The sequence below is a fragment of the Triticum dicoccoides genome, chromosome 3B (assembly GCF_002162155.2).
Source record: "Triticum dicoccoides isolate Atlit2015 ecotype Zavitan chromosome 3B, WEW_v2.0, whole genome shotgun sequence".
In the NCBI taxonomy this organism is placed as follows: Eukaryota; Viridiplantae; Streptophyta; class Magnoliopsida; order Poales; family Poaceae; genus Triticum; species Triticum dicoccoides.
The window spans coordinates 407,660,434-407,681,375 of record NC_041385.1 but is presented as its reverse complement, the minus strand read 5'-3'; positions in this window follow the sequence as shown (position 1 = coordinate 407,681,375).

Genomic DNA, 20,942 nt, shown 5'->3' with positions numbered 1-20,942 from the left:
ATACACCAGTTGAATGGTCACACTGAAGACACACCATGGATATAAGTTCCCAATTGGGTTCCTAAATCAAGAAGATCGCTGCTTTTTTTATGTCCGAACTTGGATAAACTTTCTCAAGTGTTACAGACTGAAAGTTGGCACACAAATGTTGATGGAAATAACAAAACCTAGTCTCATATTCATTGTGACCTTCCACCCCGACGTCGTTCCAGTAGTACATCCATGTTAGTTTTGTATCTGCTTCTTGCATGTTGCCTCGATTACTTCTTAATCCACCTATTCTGTCTAACTAATCACAATTTGACTTTGGAAGTAGCAACAATTTGTGATTCCTTTCTCTCATGAAGATGCTACTTTTAACTAATATTTCTTATAATTGGTGGCATGTGTTACAAAGTTCAGGACGCTACTCGTTTGTTATTTGATAAGAACTCGATTGTTACTGATGGCACTGAAGTTGACTGGGACGACATCCACCCGTTCCTACACTTTATTGATCACCATGCGGTCCTTGTGGGTGTTTGAATGGTGGAAGACCACGTGGGATGTGTGTGCCACTGGTGCACACACTGAACGGGTCCAACTGTGTCAAGAAACTTATGGTACGAGATGTTTTATGTTATATATGTTGTTCATAAACTCTTGCTTATACATAGTTTTACAGTTGTGATCTTCTTGGAACAGAAACTGCGCGGTTTTATTGTTCTTATACAGATGTCTGACCCTAGTCCTGTCAGACTTGCGCTTGGTTACAACATGATGTTTATGTCGACCTACTCCATTTCCCTTAGAGGTGAAAAGATACTTATTCATGGGTGGTCTCAAATAATGAAGGCCCGTCCATCTTGGAGAGTAGGAGAAAAGGTTATGCTCATGCTTTTCCATGGCTCCAAAGCGAACATCCTGTTTATTGACCACATTGCAAGCTGAAGCCGCTTTCAGAAGGTTGTGGATGCGTGGGATGGCTCCTAGGCCTTGTCCTGGGGCTTGGTGGCTGTCAGTGTCAAAACCGGCAGATCTCGGGTAGGGGGTCCTAAACTGCGCGTCTAAGGTCGATGGTAACAAGAGGAGGGGGGACACGATGTTTACCAAGGTTCGGGCCCTCTCTATGGAGGTAATACCCTACTTCCTACTTGATTGATCTTGATGAATATGAGTATTACAAGAGTTGATCTGCCATGAGATCGTAATGGCTAAAACCCTATAAGTCTAGCCTATATGATTATTATTGCCTCTACGGACTAAGCCCTCCGGTTTATATAGACACCGGAGGGGACTAGGGTTATACAAAGTCGGTTACAGAGAAAGGAATATTCATATCCGGATGTGAAGCTTGCCTTCCACGCCAAGGAGAGTCTCATCCGGACACAGGTGAGAGTCTTCGGTCTTGTATCTTCACAGCCCACCAGTCTGGCCCACGTCAATAGGCCAGACGCCCGAGGACCATTAAATCCACGACTCCCTCAGTAGCCCCCGAACCAGTCTTTCAGTGACGATGTGTTCGGCGCGCAGGTTGTCTTTGGCATTGCAAGGCAGGTTCCTCCTCCGATTACTTCAAAGTACCTGACTTATAGAGCAGTATTCGGCTTTCCATTTAATGTCGCGCCCATCGGCTTCCACACCTTCATGACTTCAGCTTCCACATGTCGAGAGAATACGAGAGGTCGGGGTATTTTTGCACATATCACCCTGACCATGTAAGAAAGGCGTATATTTAAAGAGATTGGGATTTTCAGATCCATTCCACACCAAGCGAGGAATCCTGAGAGCTTGCTAGGAGAAACCATTCCAACATGGCTAGCGCTCCTAGCTCTTCCTCCTGTCTCCACGGCCCCAGAAAAGGCGATTGGGAGAAATGCTCTGTACCCCACAGTCAGTTAGTGAAGCTGCAGACACAAGGATTTCTTCCCCTCGCGGATCTAGTCCCTGTTCGAGCAGGATTGACTTCCTTCAGCGGGGAGACTCAAGCGGAGAAGTGCCCCAATCCATCCAAGGGGGAACGAGTATGCTTCGTTCCCTACTTGTTGAGAGGCGTTGTATTTCCAATCCATCCATTCCTCCAAGTGCTTCTGGAGTACTATGGCCTCCAACTACACAATTTCACTCCTGCCTCCATCCTGCACATCGCGGGTTACGTTGCTCATTGTGAGCTATTCCTGGGTTGTGAGGCCCATTTTGAATTATGAAGGAAACTATTCTGCCTCGTCCCTCGCAGCCAAGAGGGATCAATATTCAAAGTGGGCGGAGCCGAGGTATGGCGCATCACCGGGACCGGATACCTGTCCGGCACACCGAAGAAGGCATCCTAAGAGTGGCCTTCCGAATGGTTCTATATCGTGGACGTCGCCCTTCCTGACCCACTCCGAATGGGTCTTCCCGAATTCTCAAGCATTCCATTGAAGAAACGCCACAGTTGGTGCTTGAAGGAGTCCTGGATTAAGGGGTCCTCGGACAGCCGAACTATGTGCGTATGCCGGACTGTTGGGCTATGAAGATAAAAGATAGAAGACTTCGTCCCGTGTCCGGATGGTACTCTCCTTTGCATGGAAGGCAAGCTTGGCGATTCGGATGTGAAGATTCCTTTCTCTGTAACTGACTCTGTGTAACCCTAGCCCCCTCCAGTATCTATATAAACCGGAGGGTTTAGTCCGTAGGACAAGGACAATCATGACCATAGGCTAGCTTCTAGGGTTTAGCCTCTATGATCTCGTGGTAGATCAACTCTTCTAATACTCATATCATCAAGATCAATCAAGTAGGAAGTAGGTTATTACCTCCATCAAGAGGGCCCGAACCTGGGTAAACATTGTGTCCCCCGCCTGCTGTTACCATTAGCCTTGGAAGCACAGTTCGGATCACCTACCTGAGATCCATCAGTTTTGACACCGACATTGGTGCTTTCATTGAGAGTTCCATTGTGTCGTTGCCATAAGGCTTGATGGCTCCTTCAATCATCCACAACAACACCATCTAGGGTGAAGTTTTTCTCCCGGACAGATCTTCGTATTCGGCGGCTTCGCACTACGGGCCAACTCACTTGGCCATCTGGAGCAGATCGACAGCTACGCCCCTGGCCATCAGGTCAGGTTTGGAAGCTTGAACTACACCACCGACATCCGCAGAGACTTGATCTTTGACAGATTCGAGCCCATGACAGCCGCGCCCCGCCGCCACGATGAACATGAGATAAATCTATCATCATACTATGTGTGGGAGATTGCGCATGTAACCGCACTCGCCCTAGATCCAGAGCAGAGCGCGCCATCCGAGGACAGGAGGCTCAACCCCGCCACGGAAGCCGTGGACTCAACGGCGCTAGAGCCAAACACACATCTGACCTCCAACGAGGCTTGTGTCATCGGAACCTCGGACTCGTCTCCGACCATAGGCTCCGAACCGCGTGTACCCGCACCCATTGAATCTGACCGGACGCCAATCTTAGAGTTCAGCTCCATGGACATCTTCCAACACTCACCCTTAGGCGATGTGTTACACTCATTAAAGTCACTCTCCTTGTTAGGAGATCCTTGGCCGAACTATGTCCGGCTTGAGTGGGAAGTAGACAACGAAGAACTTCGTTACCCACCCACCACCCACTTGATAGCCACTGTCGATGACTTAACCGACATGCTTGATTTCGACTCCGAAGACATCGACTGTATGGACGACGATGCCAGAGAAGAACAGGAACCACTGCCCATAGGGCGCTAGACAGCCAGCTCCTCATACGATATATACATGGTGGATACACCCAAAGAAGACAATGGCGATGCCATAAAAGATCCAATTGAGGATAAACTTCCTGAGAAGCAGTCTAAGCGCCGACGTCAGTGGCGCCGCTCTAAATCATGCCATGGTAAAAATAGCGATATCGGCACAAGAGAGAATAGCACTTCGAATGATGCCGAAGACAACGAAGACCCCGCCAAGCCAAGTTTCAAACAGGCTGGAAAGGAAGATGGTCGAGCTAGCCCCGATGAACAGGCCGTGAATGACGACTCGGAAGATAGCAATTACATGCCCCTCTCTGAGGATGAAGTGAGCCTCGACGACAAAGAATTTATCGTGCCTGAGGATCCCGTTGAGCTGGAGCGTTTCAAGCGTCGGCTTATAGCCACTGCAAGAAGTTATCGTGCCTGAAGAAGCAGCAGCAACAGCTCCGAGCTGATCAAGATCTACTCACTGATAGATGGACCGAAGTCCTGGTAGCCGAGGAATACGGACTCGAACGCCCAACCAAAAGTTACCCGAAGCGGAAATTGCTACCTCAATTTGATGACGAGGCGTTGGAGCCAGCACTACCAACGCATAATGCAGCTGACAGACCACCGCGTGGTCAAGATAAAGCGGCAATTCAGCCCAAGCACCAGCAGACACCATGTCGCCGAACAAACAGAAACACAACAGCTCGGGGAAACACACATGACATGCGGTACGACTTGGAGAACAGAGCAGGCCAGACCAGATCGATCTATGGATCAAGGGATGCGCCCCAACGCGCAACAACGGCCACCACGCCGGATATGACAAATACACACCTGTCCGGGGCGAATACCGTAGACTGGCTCCATTTGAGCTGCGTCGCGACGTAGCCCGGCACAGAGGCGCCCCACACCCCCTATGCTTCACCGATGAAGTAATGGAACATGAATCCCCAGAGGGGTTCAAACCCGTAAATATTGAATCATATGATGGAACAACAGATCGTGCGGTATGGATCGAGCACTTTCTCCTCCATATACATATGGCCCGTGGCGATGACCTCCATGCCATCAAGTATCTCCTGTTAAAACTCGAGGGACTAGCTAGGCACATGTTGAATAGTCTGCCAGAAAACTCCATTGGCAGTTGGGAGAACCTGGAAGATGCGTTCCTTGACAACTTCCAGGGCACTTATGTCCGACATCCGGATGCCGATGACTTAAGTCATACAATCCAACAGCCCGGAGAGTCCGCCGGGAAATTCTGGACTCGATTCTTAACTAAAAAGAACCAAATCGTCGACTGTCCGGACGTTGAAGCCCTAGCGGCCTTTAAGCACAACATCCGTGACGAGTGGCTTGCCCGACACCTCGGCCAAGAAAAGCCGAAGTCCATGGCAGCCCTCACGATGCTCATGACCCGCTTTTGTGCAGGCGAGGATAGCTGGCTAGCTCGTAGCAACAACACCTCAAGTAAGCCTGGCACTTCCGAAGCGAGAGATAGTAACGGCAAGCCCTGACGCAGTAAACACAAGCGTCGAAACAATGGCGAAAACTCTGAAGACACGGCTGTCAATGCCGGATTCAGTGGCTCCAAGTCCGGGCAGCAGAAAAATCCATTTAATAGAAACAATCAGGGCCCTTCCAGCGTGGACCGCATACTCGATCGTCTGTGCCAAATCCACAGCACCGCCGATAAGCCAGCCAATCATACCAACAGAGAATGTTGGGTCTTTAAATAGGCCGGCAAGTCAAAACACCAAAAACAGAGAAAAGGGATTGCAAAGCGACGACAACGAGGAACCTCGGCCACCGAACACAGGGGGACATAAGAAGTCCCCCCAAGTAAAAACGATGAATATGATATATGCTACCCATATCCCCAAAAGGGAGCGGAAGCGCGCACTAAGGGATATCTACGAGATGGCGCCAGTCGCCCCAAAATACAACCCGTGGTCCTCTTGTTCGATCACCTTCGATTGAAGGGACCATCCGACCAGTATCCGTCACGGCGGTTCAACCGCACTGGTGCTTGACCCTATCATTGACAGATTCCACCTCACACGCGTCCTCATGGATGGTGGTAGCAGCTTGAACCTTCTTTATCAGGATACAGTGCGCAAAATGGGTATTGATCCCTCAATCATCAAGCCCACCAAAACCACCTTTAAAGGTGTCATACCAGGTGTAGAGGCATGTTGTATTGGCTCAATCACACCAGAAGTGGTCTTCGGATCCCCGGATAATTTCTAAAGCAAAGAATTACTCTTCGATATCGTCCCCTTCCGCAGTGGCTATCATGCACTGCTCGGACAAACCGCATTTGCTCGTTTCAATGTGGTGTCGCACTATGCCTACCTTAAGCTCAAGATGCCCGGACCTCGCGGTGTTATAACAGTCAATGGAAACACGGAGCGCTCCCTCCATACTGAGGAGCACACCGTGGCCCTTGCAGCAAAAGTACAGAATAGCCTTCTTAGGCAAAACCTCAATTCGGCAATAAAGCCCCCGGACACCGTTAAGCGGGTCTGCGCTACTCTGGAACAGGACCATCCGGCTCATCCAGAGCTCAGCTAGCAACCCGGCCTTTGTCCCAGCCCCAACAAAGCGGTAAAATTCGTGCCGCGCATACACAACTACGCACTTAAAATACCATGGGCATGGACGGAGGCACAGCTAGACTACGGTCCACAATGCGGCTCAACCGCTCCTGGATCCGCATACCTTCACTTTTTCTCTTTCTTTTAGGTTTTTTCTCTTCGCGAGGCCTTTTTTGATAAACCTACTCATCGGACCCGTAGCGGGACGAATACGCCAAGAAAGCTAAGGGCTCAGACGTACATGGGAATACCCAGGTGGTCTCTACTAAAGATTGTTATACCTGTTTTAAAATACCTGCACGCAGCTCGCTCTTGGTCATGGCATGCTAAATAGTGTTATTTGCTTATGGCACTACTTGTACACATACGCCTTGACGTATTAATTAAATTACAATGAAAAATAATTGGCAGCGTCAGCTCATTACATAATTTTTTCCTTGTCTCTTTATTTATTATAAATCGCATCCGTACATTCTGGTACGCCTTAATTCGCCAAGGGCTCCATTGTACCCCATAACACGGCAAGAAAGTCCAAACACTTTTACAATGCAGTTCAGCACCCCGAACTTATAGCATTATATGCATCGGCTCTGAATCATGTCTTTGGTCAACAGTTGGGTTGCCCGGCTCATGTGCTTGCTACCTTACGTTCTGCTATATCGGCTAAGGTAGTAAAGGGAGAACTACTGCGATTCTGTCCCGGTTCTTCCGGATGAGCACCTCAGTAGAGAAAGCTGCAAAGTCACTGTCATGATGCGGCAAGAGCTGGTCAGCTGTTCGAGAGGTCACAAAATCTTTAGCGATTTCTTCCACATCATGCGATAACTAATGCATCGTGCGACGGATCCGTTTTTATCCAATAAGGCTTTTTACAAAACCCCAAGTTCGGTCTTCCAAACACTAGGGGATACGCCTACCTTTCTTTTGTCAAACTCCTATGGCTAAGTGACGGTGATAAAGCCTTATAGTCCGATTGCCTGGTGCATCGCGCTAAACACCTCCTTTAAGGACCAAAAATCTGTAGTAAAGAGTGTTTAGATTTATCCCGAACACCCCCGTAATTCCTACGTGGGGGCAGAAGCCGACGACTGGCCAACTCTCAAAATTAATTTAAAAACGGCCGCACAGGAGGTAATAGTCCAAATAACAAGCATTATTTTACATAACGACCTTGTTTCATAATACAACATAGGATAACATGCATACATTCATGGGAAGATAATATCCTTGGAACACTGCTCCGCCACAAGGCAGGATCCCTCCAGGACACTGTCATAATATAGCTCGGGCTTGCGGTGCTCTTTCCCTTCAGGTGGTCCTTCGGTCATCAGCTTCACAGGATCCATCTTCACCCAATGCGCCTTGGCGCGGGCAAAAGCCATTCGCGCACCTTCGATGCAGACCGGCCGCTTGATGACATCAAGCCGACGGCAAGCACTAATCAACCGCTTCACGAGTCCGAAGTAGCTGCTGGGAATCGGTTCGGCAGGCGATAGCCGGATAATCAAATCCTTGAGAGCTAGTTCGGCCGCCATATGCAGCTTGACCAACTGCTTTAGCTGGTCGGTAAAGGGTACTGGGTATTCTGGCGCAAGATATTGTGACCAGAACAGCTTCCCCATAGAGCTCCGCTCTTCGACTCGGTAGAATTGTTCGGCGTCAGACACGCTGTGCGGCAGATCAGCAAACACCCTGGAGAACTCCGAATCCGGGTCAGTAAACAAAATCTTTCCTTCGTGTATTTGCTCTGCATAATAAAGGCCTTACCCGCGGCAATCTTTCGGGCCTCCTGGAGTTCCTGGAGGGTGCCTTGGGCTTCAGTCCAGGCATCACATGCGGATTGGCGAGCCTTGGTGAGTTCGGACTCTTGATCCTTTATACTCTGCTCCAAGGTCTCGCACTTCCCTATGGCTTCTTGGAACTCTTGTTGAACTTTAGTGACCCGGGCCTCATTGTTTTCACGAGTGGCCTGCTCCTTGGCCGCCCTTTTCTCGGCCTCGGCTACCGCCTTATTCAGAGCCTCGACTTCGGTTGTCGCTCCTATTACATAACACGAGATTTTTTAGTCAAAAAAACTATTCACTTGTATTTAAATACAAAAAAGTTATCCCATACCTTGGGTGTCCTCCAATTGCTTTTTTACTTGGACGAGTTCCCTTTCGGCCCACTCCAGTCTCTGCCTTAGTCCAGAGACCTCCGCAGTATGAGCGGTTGCAGTCAATAACAGCGCCTGATCATTCACATAGGTATTTCCTAATTAGTCTCCTGCGAAATATATTTGATCCTCTGTCCGGCTTTCTTTTCGAAACACCGAACAGTGCATACGGGGATACTATCTATATTATGACATTCTTTTAGCTTCATTACTTACCTCAAAGCCTGTTAGAAGGCCAGTGCAGGCTTCGGTCAGCCCGCTTTTGGCAGACTGAACCTTCTCAATCACCGCACCCGTAAGGGTACGGTGCTCTTCAACGATGGAAGCGCTTTGCAGCGCCGCCAATAAAGTATCCGGCACCTCCAGGTGGACGAAGGTCGCCGGTGGAATACGCGCACCGCCTCCTGTTGAAGAAGGTTGTGGGCCCGATTTTAGAGCCGTATTGGTCTCCGGAGTTGTCTCTGGCCGGGGGCCGAATTCAGGATGGCCCCCGCCTTCAGCATCCATGGGGTTCTGCTCCCCCATGTGTTCGGTCGCCGAGGTTGGGCCCTCCAGCGCCACCTCGATGGTCTCCTGAGCTTCGCCCTGGCCTGGGTCCCTTTGGAATGACACCTTAGTGTTGTCCATGCCTTTGGGGGAAGAGGCCGTCAGGAGGGTCTCGCTGTTTGTCGCATCCGGGTCCAATGAATCTTTTGATGAAGATCGCTCGATGTCGGATCCGGCCGGACTACAGAATATGTGACTCGGTACATTAATGCTATGCAAAAGTGAGAATGGATACATGAAGATGTCCAGGTTTCCTTTGTACTCACGATTTGGCCAGGGGCTTGACCCAGGGTTCCCACTCCGGGCTCCTGTCGGTGGCTACGGTGGGTTCATCTGGAAGGGAGGCTTTCCCCTTCTTAGACGTTTCGGCCTCCAAACGTGAGGAGGCCATCCTATTCTCCCCCCCCCCTGCGGGGGGAGACTGGCTTTCCTCTTCTTCCTCCTCCTCTTCCGTGGAGGAGTGGGCTTTGGTGTCTTCCGAGACCACATCCGAAGTACCCTTACGACGGAGCCCGCCCCTGGTCTCCTTGGCCTCGTTCTTGGCCTTCTTCTTCGGCGCCCTATATGGCGCCGGGATCAACATCTTCATCAGAAGTGGGCCAGTTTGTTCTTCAGGCAGCGGAGCCGGATAGTAGATCCGCTCTGCCTTCTTCGTCCAGCCATGGGAGAATCGTCGGGGAAATATTAGGTGTTTTCCCCAAGGTATACAAATAGAGGATACATCTTGAAAACATATAAAGACTCACCAAACTTGCGGGGCGGGAGGCTTTGTGCCCGCGATCCTCGGCGGTGTCCGGCCACGACTTGTCGGGCTTGAATAGCACCTTCCAGATGTCTTCGTGCGTCGTGCCGAGAACTCTAGCAAGGTTTGGTACTTGGCCGGATCAAACTCCCATAGATGGCAAGTCCGGCGTTGGCAGGAAAGGATACAGCGAACTAGCATCACCTGGACCACATCGACAAGTTTGATATTCTTGTCCTCCATGCTCTTTATATGTGCTTGGAGTGTCGTCAGCCCGTCAGACGAAGGCCAGTCTAGGCCCTTTTTGGGCTAGGACATGAGCCGTAGTGGGGCTCCGGATCGGAACTCAGGGGTGGCGGCCCATTTGGCGCCGCGTGGCTCGGTAATATAGAACCACTGTTGTTGACAACCTTTGACGGACTCGTTGAATTTACCCGATGGCCATTTGACGTCGGGCATCTTGCTCACCATGGCTCCTCCGCACTCGGCGTGTTCACCGCTGACCACCTTGGGCTTCACGTTGAAGATCTTTAGCCACAGCCCGAAGTGTGGTGGGATGCAGAGGAAGGCCTCGCACACGACAATGAATGTCGAGATGTGAGGAAGAAATTGGGGGATAGGTCATGGAAATCTATCCCATAATAGTACATAAGGCCGCGAAAAATGGGTGGAGGGGAAACCCCAGCCCGCGGACGAAGTGAGGGCGGAATACGACCCTCTCATGGGGTTCCGGAGTAGGGACTGTCGGTGTCAAAACCGGCGGATCTCGGGTAGGGGGTCCCAAACTATGCGTCTAAGGCTAATGGTAATAGGAGGCGGGGGACATAATGTTTACCCAGGTTCGGGCCCTCTCGATGGAGGTAATACCCTACTTCCTGCTTGATTGATCTTGATGATATGAGTATTACAAGAGTTGATATACCACGAGATCGTAGAGGCTAAACCCTAGAAGCTAGCCTATGATTATGATTGTTGTTGTCCTACGGACTAAACCCTCCGGTTTATATAGACACCGGAGGGGGCTAGGGTTACACAGAGTCGGTTACAGAGAAGGAGATCTACATATACGAATTGCCAAGCTTGCCTTCCACGCAAAGGAGAGTCCCACCCGGACACGGGACAAAGTCTTCAGTCTTGTATCTTCATAGTCCAACAGTCTGGCCAAAGTATATAGTCCGGCTGTCCGAGGACCACCTAATCCAGGACACCCTCAGTAGCCCCTGAACCAGGCTTCAATAATGATAAGTCCGGCGTGCAAATTGTCTTCGACATTGCAAGGTGGGTTCTTCTCCGAATCCAGAGTACCTATTGTGACGAGTAGTGTTCGGCTTCCCATTAATGTTGCACTCCTTGGCTTCTGTGCCTTAATAATGGCTACCTCCACGCGTCGAGCGAATGCGAGAAGTCGGGGCATTTTTACATTTGCCACGCTGACCATGTAAGTAAATCGTCTATTTAAAGAGACGGGGATCCTCAGATCCAAATCACGCCATCTTCCCCCAGCGAGTATCCATCAGAGCGCGCCCAGAAAAATCCATCCCATCATGGTCGACCGTCGTGGCTCCTCCTCTCGCTCTTGTAGCACTAAGCCAGGAGATTGGGAGAAGTGTTCCGTCCCCCATAGCCTATTGGTAGAGTTGCAAACCCAGGGGTTTCTCCCACCTGCGTACATGGTCCTCGTCCGAGCCAGACTAGCCACTTACAATGGCAGGGAGCAAGCGGAGAGTTTTCCCAACCCGTCCAAGGGGGAGCGGGTATGCCTTGTCCCTTACTTTCTGAGGGGACTCGGATTTCCAATCTATCCATTCCTCCACGGGCTCCTGGAGTTCTATGGCCTCCAGCTGCATAACTTCACTCCCGCCTCCATACTACACATCTCAGGCTATGTCGCCTTCTGCGAGCTATTTCTGGGCTGCGAAGCTCATTTCGAGCTATGGAAGAGGCTATTCTTCCCCGTACCCCGCAGTCAGGAGGGGTCGATATATCAAGTGGGCGGAGTCGGAATATGGTGCATCGCCGGGACCGGATACCTGTCCGGTACTCCGAAGAAGATATCCGAAGAGTGGCCTTCGGAGTGGTTTTATATGGAGGATGTCCCCCTTTCGGACCCTATTCGGATGGGCCTTCCTGAGTTTGCTAATGCCCCGTTAAAGAAACGCCTCAGCTGGCGCCCTCGGAGCCCCCAGGAGGAAGACAACAGAGAGGTCCTTTACCTGTTGGGCAGGATAAAAACGTTGGCCAAATCAGGACTGACAATAATCAAGGTTATGTCAATTTGTATAATACGGGGGGTGTAGCCACTTCAGTATTGGGGGAAACCCATGTGGCACTTCAATGGAGAAGACGACGCCACCCACTGCGGTCGTAAAGGTCCGGACTCCGCCACTGCTCTGGCGAAGATACTGCCCGATTTGTACAAAGGAGAAGAAGAGGAGTTCATCTGTATTAAGCCATGGGATGGATTCTCCATGTACAACCCCCAAGCTGGGTGAGCTGCTATCTTTTACTCCAGTCCTTCACGCATTCTTCATCATAAATATTTACCTTGCTAATTCATAGCAGGAACTGTGAAAAGCTGTGGGGGGAGATCCACAGCCCGTCTCCACATCCAGATGACCCTGATCGGGCCCTCGACCCTGGACTCGAAGAGGATCCAGACGTATTTGTGGAGCTCGTTGACAGGACGTTCTATCAGCTTAGCTGTGACGGTGCCTTGGTGGCCATTATAGCCGATTACCCTGGCCTACACCCTGCATCGCATGTAAGTAAAACTAGAGTCCCAACTTCCAAGAAGGATCCCTTGTTTGCCTCTTACCCACCGCACATGTATTGCGTCCTATAGGGAAGGCCATCGGGGCACCGTGCCGAACCCGCGGTGACTCGTCAACAAGGGGCACCGAAGCCAGGTAGGCTCAAAAGGAAGGCGGTCAGGACTGAGACACCGTCGCAGAGGTATGATTAAAAACTTGCTCCGTGATTATCGTCTTTAAAATATAATAATGTCCTTGGTTCCTGGCAGAAAAAACGCTCGCCGGATAGTGTCCGGAGAGCCTGCTGGCCATGCCTCCACCAGCCGGACTTAGGGGCAGAGGCTAACGTGGGGACAACGTCGGATGGTCCTCCTACAGAGGATGCAGATAGACTATCCTCTACAAATTCCGGAGTTTAGAGCGCCATGAATCACAGGCGTCATCGGGCCGTAGTCCGCGATCCTATTTTCTCCGAACTCAGGAGACGCGTACATTCGAGCCGCTGAAGACGGACTTGCTAGAGCCACGGACCAGTATGTAAAGGATATACAGGTAAGAAAATCTGATAATTATGTATATCAGTAGCCCCTGAGATTGAAACAGTTGGCACAACTGATTTAAGGATCATTGTATGCATAGGTTCTAACGGAGAAGAATACCCAGTTGTCTAAAGAGCTGGAGGAGTGCAAAGCCCAGCTACGGGACGCAGTTGCCGGAATAGAGGAGTCCAAGAAGGCCCCTTCTGGTAATACTTGTCTTAATCAAAAAAGGATGTAATGACATGTACCAGCTAGTATTTGGCATGCATGCAAATTTAACAATAGATTCTGTAGACGGTCCCGGAGGCAATCCAAAGATCGTATCAGTGGATGAGCAACATGCTGAACGACAGCGAGAGGCTGGTGAGTGCATGCTTACACAGATTATTCGAGAGAATAATGATCTCAAGGATGCCAAGACCCAGTTGGACGTTGAATTAAAAGATGTTCGGGGCCAGCTTGCAGACTCCGTGAAGGAGAAAAAGAGGCTTCGACGCGGAATTTTTAGTAAGTGCTCGAACGAACCTTTATACAGTTCGGCGAAGAAATAGGCTAACAGAGTTATGTCTGTACGTATGCTGACAGGTCGTCCCGAAGAGGAAATGCCCGGATCTGGAGGCGATCTTCTGCAAGAACTCTCACAGCTGCACGAACAAGTTCATCAGGTGATGCAGGGTATTGCCCAGGCCTTGTGGCCATCCGCCTCCCTGCTAGGAGGCATGGGGGAGCTTGCAGAGATGCTCAAGGGAGCGTGGCGCCGCTTCCGATTATGGAAGATATGGGCCTGTCGACAAGGTGCAAGGGAAGCCTGGGCCATGGTGAAGACGCGATACACCAAGGCTGACCCGAACCACATGGCCGAGGTTGGGCCCGTAGGGTCAGATGGGAAAGAGATCCCCGTTAGTCTGGTATATGACCAGGTAGATTAGCCGCAAAGTATTCCCAACAGGAATGTAGGCTAGACAGCCTATTGGATGGTATAGAAGAAGAATTTGGTCAGTCTAAGTGACTGTGTACTTCAGATGACATATTTTGTCCCTAGCTAGATTGTAAATCATTTGTCATGGCGGACCTTTTCGCTTCAGTCTACGGATCCGATAGTCCGGAGTGTATCCGAATACCCACTCAGTTATGTAAAACTGGGGTACGTGTTGAAACCAGGCGTAGGGGTCATAAGTGCTTGAACAGACAAGTACCCAACTAGCTATGTTATATTACATGGATAGTAAGAAACATCTTCCTGGGAGAATAGTTCCGTTAAGGGTTCCTTTCCCTGGGTACACATGCATTAATGTGCATGTCCGAGCTGTGCACAGAGACGCGGGATATAAAACATCTGGGGGTTTATATTGTAAGTAGGTAAGAAACATCTTTTGTTCACCGATCGAATATTCCCTTAAGAACGCTAGCTTTCGGCTTCACCCAGTCTGAGGTACACATCCGGCTGACCCGGCAGTAACAATTGCAGAGGTGCTCCCCTTATGCCCTAGCCGAATTAGCGGGAATGTAGGGCATAAACACAAGAGCCAGGCAACCCAGCTTTGCCAAACCTTAAGTCATATCGATGCATATAATGGCGAAAAAAGGTACATATGGAGAGGTGACGCATATGTGGTGGGCTTAAAGCCAAGAAGATAATTATATTAAGCTTCTGTATAAGAAGCCCCCGGGTATATTGAGCGCGCATAGCACGGCGGGAGTGTGTGGTCGAAGCACACTTGAAGCCTTTAAGGCTATAAAAGAAAAAGGAAGAGAGAAAGAGGATATAACTTAAAAAAGAAAGGCCAGAGGTAAGGAGATGAACACAGAGTTCGGCACTAGGCGTAGAATCTTCGTAGTTTGGCCGCGTTCCATGGGTTCGGCTCGAGTCGATTATCTGATGCATCACGCAGACGGTACGCTCCTCCGGTAGAACTTTATCAATGATGAAGGGACCCTCCCACTTGGGCTTGAGCTTGTCCTTTTTCTTCTTCGGTTGGCGTAGAACGAGTTCACCAACATTATAAGTTTTGGCCCGTACTTCTCTACTTTGATACCTTCGAGCCTGCTGCTGATAGAATGTGGAACGGGCCTTTGCGACGTCACGCTCCTCCTCCAGGGCATCTAAACTGCCTTTCCGATCCAACTTGGCTTCTCTCTCTTCATACATGCGCACTCCAGGTGAGTCATGAATGATATCGCGGGGTAGCACCGCCTCTGTGCCATACACCATAAAAAATGGTGTGTATCTGGTAGTGTGATTCGGCGTGGTCCGCAGCCCCCATAGTACGGAGTCGAGCTCCTCGACCCAGTGCGTATCTGATTCCTTCAAGGATCGCACTAGTCTGGGTTTGATGCCGCTCATAATAAGACCATTTGCTTGTTTGACTTGACCGTTTGTTTGGGGATGATAGACAGAGACATAATCGAGCTTAATGCCCATGTTGCAGCACCAAGTATTCACCTCATCGGTTGTGCAGTTGGAGCCGTTATTAGTGATGATGCTGTGGGGGACACCGTAATGGTGTACGACCCTGGATATGAAGTCTATCACTAGTCCGGATTCAGCCGTTTTAGCTGGTTTGGCCTCTATCCATTTGGTGAATTTATCTACCATGACCAACAAGTATTTTTTTTCTTATGGCTTCCTCCTTTAAGGGGTCCAACCATATCGAGCCCCCAGACCGCAAAGGGCCAAGTTATGGGGATTGTTTGGGGAGCGGTAGGTGGCATATGGCTTTGATTTGCAAAAAGCTAGCAACCGAAGCAATGTTGGACGAGGTCCTGTGCATCTGCTCGGGCTGTCGGCCAGTAGAAATATGGACGGAAGGCCTTGCTTACAAGGGCCTGAGCTGCGGCGTGATGGCCGCCGAGTCCAGCATGAATTTCGGTTAGTAGCTGTCGTCCCTCTTCTTCGGAGATGCATCTTTGAAGCACTCCGGTCGTGCTTTTCTTATAAAGCTCTCCCTCGTGAACCTTGTAGGCTTTAGAGCGCCGCACAATACAATGCGCTTCATTTTGGTCCTCAGGGAGTTCTTGCCTATTTAGGTAGGCTAAGAAGGGTTCTGTCCACGCGGCAATGACAGCCATAATCACGTGGGCCGAAGGTGTTATTTCGGTAGCGGAGCCTCCGATTACGTCAGATTGTTTGGGATCTAGGGTTGTGTTTGGATCCGGACTGGTATTGCCGGTCTCCCCTTCCCACACTACAGACGGCTTGAACAGCCTTTCCAAGAAGATATTAGGTGGGACGGGGTGACGCTTAGTGCTGATGCGGGCGAGGATATCTGCCACTTGATTGTTTTCTCGGACCACATGGTGGAATTCGAGCCCCTCGAGCCGAGCTGACATTTTGAGGACGGCATTACGGTAAGCCGTAAATTTTGGGTCCGTGGCGTCAAAGTCTCCATTTATTTGAGATATTGCAAGGTTCGAATCCCCACGCACTTCCAGGCGTTGAATGCCCATGGAGACTGCATCCGAAGACCATGCAACAAAGCCTCATATTCGGCTGCATTGTTGGAGTCTGTGTATAATATTTGGAGTACGTATTGGACTATATCTCCGATGGGGGATGCCAGGACAACGCCTGCCCCCAGACCAGCCAGCATCTTAGAGCCATCAAAGTGCATGATCCAATTGGAGTACGCGTCATACTCTTTAGGGAGTTCGGCTAGTGTCCATTCAGCGATGAAATCGGCCAGTACTTGCGACTTGATGGCTCGCCGTGGTTTGTATACTATGTCGAACGGGAGGAGCTCAATAGCCCATTTAGCAATCCGGCCTGTGGCATCGCGGTTATTTATTATATCGTTGAGTGGTACTTTAGAGGCCACCGTGATTGAACACTCTTGAAAGTAGTGTCGTAGCTTCCGGGATGCCATGAAGACCGCGTATGCTATCTTTTGATAATGTGGGTACCGGGACTTGCATGGAGTGAGGACAGTGGATACGTAGTATACCGGCTTTTGAAGCGGGAATTTATGTCCGTCCATTTCTAGTTTGACGATGAGCACTGCGCTTACAACCTGAAGTGTTGCAGCTATATATAACAACATGGGTTCACCGATATTTGGTGCGGCCAGGATTGGGTTGTTGGCCAAGAGGGCCTTTATTTCTTCCAATCCGGCTGTGGCCGCATTCGTCCACTCCAAGTGTTCAGTGCGTCGAAGAAGGCGATAAAGAGGTAGTGCCTTTCTCCCAATCGAGAGATAAAGCGGCTTAGGGAAGCCACACATCCAAACAGTTTCTGGATTTGCTTGAGGCTGAGCCAACTATGACAGAGCTTGGATTTTAGTCGAATTTGCTTCAATTCCTCTGTTGGAAACGATGAAGCCCAACAGCTTTCTGACAGGCACGCCGAAAAAGCATTTTTCCGGATTGAGCTTGATGTCATATGTTCGGAGATTGTCGAACGTAAGCCTCAAGTCGTCTATTAAAGATTCGACGTGTTTGGTTTTGATGACCATGTCGTCTACATATGCCTCCACTGTTTTGCTGATTTGTTTTTCCACGCATGTGTGAATCATGCGTTGATAGGTTGCACTGGCATTTTTGAGCCCGAAAGGCATGGTATTAAAACAGAATGGGCCGTATGGTGTGATGAATGCCGTTGCGGCTTGATCGGACTCTGCCATCTTGATTTGATGGTATCCGCAGTATGCGTCGAGGAAGCATAAGGAGTCGTGTTGTCAGGACCCCGACTCAATGCCACATCGATCTAGCATGTAACACCTCATATCACTTTGCGGCCTCACGCACGGTATTCCCACGGGTGTCGCCTTACCTTTGCCCGGGACCGTTTGCGCCTTTTGGCACACGTACATGACAGTGTCGCTAGCATCCATATGATAAGGAGCCCGGGCTGACATGGCTAGTCGTAAACCCAAAGTGGCACGAACTTACAGGGACAGGCATCCATGACCCAGCATCGAACGTGTCGGTCATCAGCGAGTGAATCCAGGCTGTAGCACTGGCTAGCAGGACTCCGGTGAACCGGGCTGTAGCGGGCTAACAGGACTCCGGTATTCATCGCGTGACATTTCCCCGAAGGGACAGACACAGGAACGAAGAAGGACACATGCCGGCCAGCCTAAGTGTTCCGAAGCAGTAGCAAGCTACCATGGCTCAGTGGAAACACCAGGAGACATTTCCCGGTAAGAGAGGCTACTAAGGATAAACAACTAGATAGTCAGACCCCACACATACCAAGCATTTCAATAACATACACACAATATGCTCGATATGTGCAAACACAACATGGCATCACAACATGACTCTACGACTCAAGTAATTTATTCAATAGGCTCCGAGGAGCGAGATATTACAAACACGAGTCTCATGACCCAACATTCAGAGCATACAAGTCAAAGCACAAGCGGAAGCTATCATGTCTGAGTACAGACATCTATAATAAAAAGGCTTGAAAGCCTGACTATCTACCAGATCCTGTCGAGGGCACAAGATCGTAGCTGAGGTAACAAGCTAAATGTCGAAGTCCACGCGGAACTACTAGCGAGACCGAAGTCTCTCTGCAAAAACATAAAATAGGCAAACGTGAGTACAAATGTACCCAGCAAGACTTACATCAGAACTATCTACATATGCATCATTATCAACAAAGGGGATGGTGGGGTTTAACTGCAGCAAGCCAGCTTTGACTCGGTGGCTATCCTGAACTATGACTGCAATGTAACTCTTATGAGGTGGCGCACACGAGTCCACATATTCACCATATCAATACACCACTATGGATCCGCTCCCGTCTCCCTACGAGAATGCCATCCATAGCACTCACGCTTATCTTGCGTATTTTAGAGTATCCACTTTCACTTGTCTATGAACTGATATAAGCAACCTAGAAGTCCTTTTCCGCGGACACGGCTATTTGAATAGATAATGTTAACCCTGCAGGGGTGTACTTCTTCACACACGCTCTCACCACTTACCGCCGTTTACACGACATGTACTCGGCAACCTTCAAGCGGAAGCCCAACGTGGGTGTCGGCCACGGCCTACCTAAACACTCAAGTCTCTAGTCCAGGTTTATCGCCTATTCGGGTTCCATCCATGAGGAGATCCGGACGGAGTTTCGCTCACAGCCCCAAACGATGTGAACAAGGTTCCGTGACACCAAACGGGCGCCCGGTATACCCGGCCACGTGCCTACCGCATCATAGCCCACCCCTCCGGTCAGCGCTGCCCACGGCCTCCAGCATACTACAAACACCAGAAACTACTTGCAACTCCTAGACAGAGGACAAGGGTGATCAAGAAGCCGAGAGGGTCCATTGGTTTCGGGCCCAATGCGTGGTAGTAGCTGAATCATGGATCACAAACACAGAACTCACTTCCTGAGGACGGCTGCAATGAGACAACCCACCATGTACTCCTACATGGCCTCTCACCGCTACCTTTACCAAATCGTATTCACACACTTAGCTCACACACAATAGAACATGTTCACACTCCTCTGATTCATCCCCGATGAATCAGACCTGACTCAACTCTAAGCAGTAGCAGGCATGACAAACAAGCATGAATGAGTAGGCACAACAGGGCTCAAACAACTCCTACTCATGCTAGTGGGTTTCATCTATTTACTGTGGCAATGACAGGTCATGCAAAGGATAAAGGGGTTCAGCTACCGCAGCAAGTAACAGATGAATCGGTGTTGTCCTAATGCAGTAAAAGAGAGCAGGAGCGAGAGAGTGGGATTTTATCGGAATGAACAAGGGGGTTTTGCTTGCCTGGCACTTCTGAAGATCACAACGTCGGAACATCGTCTACCGGGAGGGAACAGATACCGGCAACAAAGAAGAAATACCATCAATGCAATGCACAATATGATGCATGCTCATGGCATGGCAATATGAATGTGTTTTGAGCTAATGCAACTAGCAACAGATTAAATGAAGTTGGTTTGAATACAAGATTCAAATTCAAACTCCATATGTGATTATTCAAATGCCATTTAATTGAATTGTCCTAAACAGCATCTATAAGTTGTTCTAACATGCATGAAAATGGTACAGATGGATTCCTTGAATTTTTCTGATAATTTTTCATATATAAATTATTTAATTTGGAGTTACGGTTGAATTTCTATGATTTATTGAAGTTTTAATCATTTTCTGAAATTTCCTGAATATTTAGAATTAAAATAATTCCAGAAAATGATTTAGCTGCGTCAGCCTGACGCCAGCATGATGTCAGCGAGTCAACGGCCAGGTCCAGGTCAAACCTGACGTGCGGGGTCCACACGTCAGTGACACAGGACCTAATCTCGGTCAAACCCAGCGCTGACTGGGGTTTGACCAGGGGTGGGGCCCACAGTCAGTGGCCTAGGGGGTTGGTTAGTGCGGCATTAGCGTTTAATGACATCGCCATGTCAGCTGCCGGCGTTTAACCGCCGGCGACCTCAGATCGCGGCGGCGTCCGCATCGGGATTGTGCTACACGCCATGGTTTGGGGCGCGGGGAGCATCTACGGGGAGCTGGCGGAGTGGCGCTTCCAGTGGTGGAGGCGGCTGGAGCGGAGGTGGCCGGAGTTGAGCACGGCGTCGACCTCGGCGGCGGCCGGAGCTCGGGCGAGCTCGGGGTCGGTGTTAGGGAGCACGGCAGGAGGAGCTGGGGCGTGCTACGGACTCCTGAGATCGCGGTGAGCACGACAGTGGGCTCGGAAACAAGCTGCGGTGGCTGTGGCCACGGCCATGCCATGGCCGGCGGCAAGAAACTCTCGGCTGTGGTGCAGAAAGAGGCTAGGGGATGAGCGCGAGCTTGAGAGAAGGGGGAAGAGGAAGAGGGGCTCACAGTGGACTGGACGGAGGGGTCGGCGAGCTCGGGGAAGCTTCTGCGACGGCGAATTTACGGCGGCGATCTCCGGGCACCGGGGATGAAGACGACGACGCTTCGGTCGACTGGGGCCTCCT